At 48.1% G+C, this 5,906-nt stretch overlaps 1 long non-coding RNA gene across 4 annotated transcripts; it reads right to left on the bottom strand.

Annotated features, from left to right (window-relative positions):
• Window positions 1–31: 31 nt before the first annotated feature.
• LOC124657934 lies at window positions 32–5,692 on the bottom strand. Of its 4 annotated transcripts, none has more exons than XR_006988938.1 (4): window positions 5,404–5,692; window positions 4,616–4,693; window positions 771–896; window positions 32–685 (listed from the first exon to the last, which is right to left on the bottom strand). It is a non-coding gene; the product is annotated as an uncharacterized LOC124657934 (long non-coding RNA). The 4 variants fall into 4 exon arrangements; XR_006988937.1 differs by having other exon boundaries at window positions 4,616–4,707; window positions 5,404–5,690; XR_006988936.1 differs by lacking the exons at window positions 4,616–4,693; window positions 5,404–5,692 and having other exon boundaries at window positions 771–1,195.
• Between the last annotated feature and the right edge of the window lie 214 nt (window positions 5,693–5,906).

The following is a 5,906-nucleotide window of genomic DNA, read 5'->3' as shown; positions in this document are numbered from 1 at the left end:
CTTTAGCCAAGAGTAGAACAAAAATCAATTGTTGGGGCAGGGGGAGGAGCGGCTCCTCTCATAAAAATAAATACATTGAGAAAAGACTTCGTTGTCCCCACATTAAAGATATAATTACACTTCATGGTCGACTCAGCTTGGCTGGGTGGGCCCACCCCACCCAGCCAAGCAAACATGACCCAACATTTGCTGCACCATGACATGCCAAGCAGTGGCTGAGCTTGACCAACATCTTAGACGGGGTGCTTCATGTCTGCACCTTGCGGTAGTCCCACTAAATGGGAGGCTACTCAGTGGCGGAGCTTCACCAACATCATAGAAGGGGTGCTTCATGTCTGCGCCTTGTAGTAGGACCAGTGGCGGAGCTTGGGGTGCTTCATGTCTGCACCTTGCAGTAGTCCCAGTAATGGGAGGCTACTCAGTGGCAGAGCTTGACCAAGATCATAAAAGGCATGCTACTCAGTGGCAGAGCTTGACCAAGATCATAGAAGGGGTGCTTCATGTCTGCACCTTGCAGTAGGCCCAACAAACGGGGTGCTACTCAGTGGCAGAGCTTGGGGTGCTTCATGTCTGCACCTTGCAGTAGTCCCAGTAATGGGAGGCTACTCAGTGGCGGAGCTTGTACCAACAAGGAGGGGTGACCAGTGGCGGAGCTAGACAAGAATTAGGAGCTTCATACCTGCACCTTGCAATAGTACCAATAGTGGTAGAATTCAGAGACTAAGTAGATATTAACTATGAGCTCCCTTTGCAAATATAAAATGACTTACCTTGTTAGTCCTAAATGCTGGTAGGATTCTCCCTATCACTATGGGCAGATCCAAAAGCAAAGACCAGGGCAGTGGCGGAGCTTGACCAACATCATAGAAGGGGCCAAAAGAGATTAAATTGCATACCTGTACCTTGCAATAGTAGAATTCAGGGACTGACTAGATAGTAACTATGAGTTCCCTTTGCAAATATAAAAGGACTTACCTTTGTTCGTGCTATAGTGCAGGGGCAGACCCAGAATCAGAAATGAGAGGGGGCAAGAATATGAAATTCCTTTGCTAAGTGGGGGCAAACCACTTTTTAAGCTTACTTTTACAAGGAGATTAAGGATTTGAGTGGGGTCAGTTGCCCCCTTTGCCAATAGGCTGGATCCGTCCATGCTATGATGGTATGGCCATATCCATGGACAGTCCCGCCGCTCCGGGGGGGGCTCTTTTGCCTGGGCCCTAGGCAGCCACCCTCCCAGGGAAATGAGGGCACCTACTTCCCTGGGCCAGGGCAAGAAGGGTGGCTGCCTAGGGCCTAGCCAAAAGAGAAGTTGTACTAAATCAGAGTCAATTAAAAGGGAACAGAGGGAGTACTTATGAATTTCCTAGAATCAGTGACGGTGATGGAGCTAGCCAGTTGGTGGACCTTGACAAATACTTAAGCCGGGGACAAGAAATAAGCTTCTAGGGGTGGCCTATTGAGGGTTACTTAAAGAAACTAATTTGGGGGGCACCACAGCCACCTTTGGCCGCAACGTCTCTCTGTCAAGCTAGGTTGTCAAGGAGGGGGAATCCATACAAGGACAGCTGAATGAGTGAGGTCAGATGAGAAATAGCTACTGATGACACTTGCCTCTCAAGGAAGGCTCAAGGAAGACGAAGGTAAAGTGAGAATTGGGCCCATCACATATTGTTCTATTGCCCCTCTTGTATAAATGACATGACTTCGCACCTGCCAATACTGGCATGGTTCTTGTTAAGACGAGCAGATCCAGCTGTTTGAAGACCTTTTGCATGCGACGGATATGACTGCGATTTCGGAAGTGCATTGAGGAACAACGAGAAATATGGTACTTGAGGTCCAAGTGCGCGTTGTATATAGTGGTGGGTTTTCCTACCACCAGGGGGTTGACCAAGCAGGTAACCAAGTGCCCGCACTGCACCACCTTCTTAAATTTGAGTAGAGACCTAAGTGGAGAGGGTTCTAACGCGATCCTTCCGAGTTATGTAAAGAGACAAAAACAGCGTGAACTTGAAATAAGACACAAAGCAAAGTTAATACTCCCTCTTTCCACAGAAGGATGTCTTGGTGAAAATATACATGTATGAACACGCTAAAACATGTCTAGATACATGCATATTTTGACAAAGTTGAGACATCCTTTTGTGGATGGAGGGAGTACTAATTATGGGCGGACCTATCTCAAGAGACGTTCAAAGCTTAAACTTTAAACACCACCCTTCTCAGCCTTGATCCAAATGGGAAAAACAATGTCAGCTACAAATCAATTATGAAGTAAAGTTGGTGCCATTCATGGGCAAACCTACCTCAAGACGTATTCAAATGCCATACTTCTCATTTTAATTTCAAGAGGAAAAAACTAATGTCAACTATAAATCAATTATGAAGCAAAGTTAGTGTCTGTCAATAGTGGCAGCTTCCTTTTTCTCTAGAAACAAAATGAAAAGAAAGAAACATAAGGTTGCACAGTAGGAGCAGAAAATAGCAACTAATGAAACTTAACTCTATTTGATTTTCGATGGAACAAGATCAGGGAGGGAGCTTCATTAGAGCCAAGTACACGGTTTTACAGCTTACTGCTAAATAAATGCTAGAATAACCATCTTCCAATCTTATTATCTGAGCAAGGAAACTTCACCAAGACTGGCGCCTCCACATTTCCCTTCATGCTGCATCACTGAACATGAAGCCACCAAATCCGCCTAGGCGATCAATTGGCCACACAGGACAGGCCAAGAAGGAGCATTCAGCAAGGGACAAGTGTTGAGGAACAGAAGAAAGGGGGAACCTGGTGGCTTAGGCTTCAACCATGACGACGATGCATAAGCGCAACCCTTACAGCCTCTAACTCAACCAGAACTGTGTGGCCTGGACTGACCATGTGACACCAAGCTCACATAGTACAACATCTAAAAGTAGTACTCCCTAAACTTGAATATCCTTACACTGTATTAACTGATACACCCAACCAACCAGACACATGTTTCGCCTCCACATACAAGAGCAACCAACCAATTTCACTTGATATATGCAACCAAATACACCCCAAGTAATAAAGTAAGCTCTCTTCCCACCGAATCAAAGGGAAACCTACGCCTGCACAGAGGAGGTGGAGTTGCAATGCGAGCTCACACTGTTGGTGCTGACTCGACCGGGCAAGATGGTAAGGTGCCACTGTGGGGTGGGTGGAGGAGGTTGGGATGGCTGGTGAGGAAGGAGAAAGGAAGAAGATAGGGGCAGTTTGTCCAAAATGGCATCTGATCGACTTTGTCAAATAATCATAGGCATTTTTCAGGTGGAACCTTGTAGTGGCACATCTCGTAATCGCATACTTTGCTCTAGTTTTCCCCTTTCAAGAAGTCCCAAACATAAAAGAATAAAAAAATTGTTAGCTGCGAAAAAGATAACATTCTCGCTGCATCTTGACCTAATTAACACAAACAGTCGTCCTCCACGTGGCTCTATTTCCTAAGGGTAGTGCTAGCAATCCTCCGGAGGATATTTTCCTCCCAGCCTCCTAGTCCAAACGCGACACATGTCCAATTTCTGCCAAAATCCTCGATTTGCTTCGTCGCAGCTGGCTCGCAACAACCACGGTAGCCGGTTGAAGCACCAGCCGACGCCAATTGCAGCACCTGCCATAGCCGATGACAGCACACCAGGCTGGCGCTCGCAAATGCTGCCGCCATCGCACCAGTGTAGGGAAGACAGTGCCGGTTGATCGGCGACGGGGCAGCAACGCCTCGGGCTCAGATCTCACGGAGCATGTCGGAGGAGCTCCCGCGAGGTGCGGAGGAGGAGCTCTTGGGACCTTGTCGACGCACACTGTGGCACAAGGACTTTCGCGAGCGGGCAGAGCTCAGTGGGCGGCGCCAGCTGACGGAGAGAGGGGGCGGATATTGCTGGCTGGTGGGAGGCAGCGGCGGGATAACAGGCGGGCGGCCACCGCTTGAGCGCGATGGGTAGCGGCGGAGGCGCTACCATGCGGGCAAGAGGACCGAGCGACGAGCAAAAACGAGTGGAGGAGAAACACCTTTAAAATGATAAGCTTCTTCGGGTAGGCCCGCCACGCTCTACCTCCCCGCGTAAACGACATGTGTCAAGCGCTCAGTCCGGAGGCCCCAAGTGGCGCGATCATCCGGAGGAAAGGAATCGTTTTCTATTTCCTAATTAAGGCTTCAATCCACTTAATGAATAGGAAAATAGCAGGGGCAACCGTTACATTATAAAAGAGAAAATGCAACGTTATTTATATACAATAATTACCTAAGGCATAGAATCGTGTACAACCTTAAAGGGTATACCCAGTGCTGAAAGCTCCCACAGATTATGGGGCTTGGGGAAGAGAATTTCTAGGCGGCCTTTCCCTTGCTTTTTACGCAAAGATGCTGATTCGAACCCAGGACCGACCTTGCTTATGTTAAATAAGCAAGCCAAGAAAACTACCAGGCCTCTACTAGAGAACAGATTTGGGAGCTATCTCTGGTTTATGTTTTGATCCGTAAAAACTATATGCTACTATCGAATTTCTTTTCCTAGGAAGAACTATAGCTTGTTATTTGAATATACCTTTTGCAAAAGATCAACAAATTTAAAAGAATTTCAACATCCTTACCTCTTCACGTGTCAATGCTCTCGATTCAGCACCATTTGAGCATCATTTCATCAGCATTTGAGAGCATTCCAGCACTGCCTGTTCAACAAGAGCTGAACAACATTTCATTAGCATATTGACAGCAATTCAGCAGCATTTTGACAACACTCTGACTATATTTCAGCACAAAAATACAAACAATATAAGAGTTGACAGTGCACTACATAGATGTTCAGCAGCAATACATAATGGTTTTAGATCACCAAAAGGACCAACATAGTAGATCAGATCACAACAATTGGAATACATAGGCCAAACAGCATGGTTCTCACACCGAAATGCACTAAATTCGTTCAAGAGGGCTAGCAGCAGCAGGTTTGCTCCTTGTGGATGATGAGGTGTAGAAGCATGTGCAATAGCTGCAGCCCTCTGCCTGGTCATTACACTTGTAGTAGGAGTAGCAGGCCGGCTCATCATCCTCGTACTCTCCTTCATAGGTTTGTTTCGGCCATGCAAAGAAAGGAGCATGGACAGCCTGATCATTCTCATCATCAACGGTGACGGGAGTAGGATCATTGTTTTGCTGTTTGTCCAAACCTAATAAGCCTAGAGCTAGCACATCTATGAAACAACTGTGATATCTCTGATTCAGAAATCAAAGGCACAGCATCATCACCCGACCCATACCAAATAGACATTCGTTGATCATTTGACCACCGGAAATTCCCCTCTACAGCTCGCTTTATATGCTCTAGGGATTGCACAAAATAATCAAAGACGTGTTACAAAAGAGAGGAAAAAATCATTACTGTTGTGAGGAATGTGCTGCGCTTGACCTGCTGGAGCAAAGGAGGGCGTGGTCTTGGTCGTCGTTCCCTTGCAGCACCGGGAACGCGCTGGATCTGATGGCCGGCTCGGTCAGTGGGAGCAGAGGGCGGCTTTGATGCAGTGCTTGGGAGCAGGGGGGAGGCTGGGTCGCGGGGAGAGCAGGTGGAGGCGGCCCCGACGGTGGGAGCAGCGGCGGCCACACGGACGGCACGGTTGCGGGCGACCAGGAGCAGGGCGGCTGCACGATTGGGGGCGGGCGGCGTGCAGGAACTAGTGGTGGCGGAGCCTGGTGGAGCGGCGGCGGGGCAGGGGGGTGTGGTGCTCCGCCATTTTTGTGGGAAGAAGCGGACAGACATAGGCATGTCATCGATGAACAGTGCTGTGACATGCGCTCTAAGCCGTTGGATCGAAAATGGATAGACAAGATCAAGCACTGTAGCGCTGCACTGTAGATGACCCTGTAGCAGATGTACTGTAGCGACGC

Source organism: Lolium rigidum, chromosome 5, assembly GCF_022539505.1.
Source record: "Lolium rigidum isolate FL_2022 chromosome 5, APGP_CSIRO_Lrig_0.1, whole genome shotgun sequence".
NCBI lineage: Eukaryota > Viridiplantae > Streptophyta > Magnoliopsida > Poales > Poaceae > Lolium > Lolium rigidum.
Note: the sequence above shows the minus strand (reverse complement) of the source record. Positions and strands in the feature narration are given on the sequence as shown.